Source organism: Neoarius graeffei, chromosome 28 (genome assembly GCF_027579695.1).
Source record: "Neoarius graeffei isolate fNeoGra1 chromosome 28, fNeoGra1.pri, whole genome shotgun sequence".
In the NCBI taxonomy this organism is placed as follows: Eukaryota; Metazoa; Chordata; class Actinopteri; order Siluriformes; family Ariidae; genus Neoarius; species Neoarius graeffei.
In genome coordinates, this window is record NC_083596.1 from 7,101,693 (window position 1) to 7,103,012 (window position 1,320).

Below are 1,320 nucleotides of genomic sequence, written 5' to 3' on the forward strand. Positions count from 1 at the left end.
GGTTGTCTGTGTCTATGTGTCAGCCCTGTGATGACCTGGCGACTTGTCCAGGGTGTACCCCGCCTTTCACCCGTAGTCAGCTGGGATAGGCTCCAGCTTGCCTGAGACCCTGTAGAACAGGATAAAGCGGCTACAGTTAATGAGATGAGAACTTTATTGATCCCTTTGGGCGGGTTCCCTCAGGGAATTTAAAATGCCAGTAGCATCATTACAGGAGAAATAGAGAAAAACTTCTAGATAAATTAAATTAGGTATTTGCATATACAAATATAAAAAAGAATAAGAATAAGATATGAAGAAGAGGGGGGGAAGGCCAACGGAAGAGGTATTGCACATTGTCCAGTATTGTTTATTGTCAGGCTAGGCTACTGCTCCTTCCTGTCCTCTGTCCTCCTGTTACCCCTCCTCCCCCCCAGAGAGGAGTTGTACAGTCTGATGGCGTGACGGACAAAGTTTTTAAGTCTGTTCGTCCTGCACTTGAGAAGGAGCATTCTGTCACTGAACAGGCTCCTCTGGTTGCTGATGACGGTGTCTAGAGGGTGACTGGCATCGTCCATGATGTTCAGTATTTTGTCCATAGTCGTCTTCTCTGCCACCGTCACCAGATAGTCCAGCTTCACACTCTTCACAGCTTTCTGTGTGGAGTTTGCATGTTCTCTGCATGGGTCTGTGTGGGTTTGCTCTGGTTTCCCCCACAGTCCAAAGGCATGCAGGTTAGGCTAATTGGTGACTCTAAATTGACCGTAGGTGTGAATGTGAGTGTGAATGGTTGTCTGTGTCTATGTGTCAGCCCTATGATGACCTAGCAACTTGTCCAGGGTGTACCCTGCCTTTCGCCCATAGTCAGCTGGGATAGGCTCCAGCTTGCCTGCGACCCTGTAGAACAAGATAAATGGCTACAGATAATGGATGGATGGATAATGTAGGTAAAAATACACTCTAAAATCAATGTACAAAATAGCAGTAGTGCAAATACGGTACAATATCTGTAACGGAGAAGGTGCTTAGAAGTAGTAATGAACAGTAGTGCAAATGATCAATGGCAGCAGATACAGCAGTAATGCAAATGATTGTAGTCTGATGTGCAAACAGGTGAGAGAGAGAGTTTCTTGTGTGAATGAATGTGTTACAGACCAGGGGTAGGGGGTAGGTAGAGTTCAGCATCCTGACAGCCTGGTGGATGAAGCTATTCAGTAATCATATGGAGCGGGTCCAGAGGCTCCGGTACCTTTTCTCTGAGGGCAGGAGGCTGAAGAGTGAGTGTGAAGGGTGGGAGATGTCACCAGCAATGCTGATGGCTCTACGGGTGAGACGGGAGTG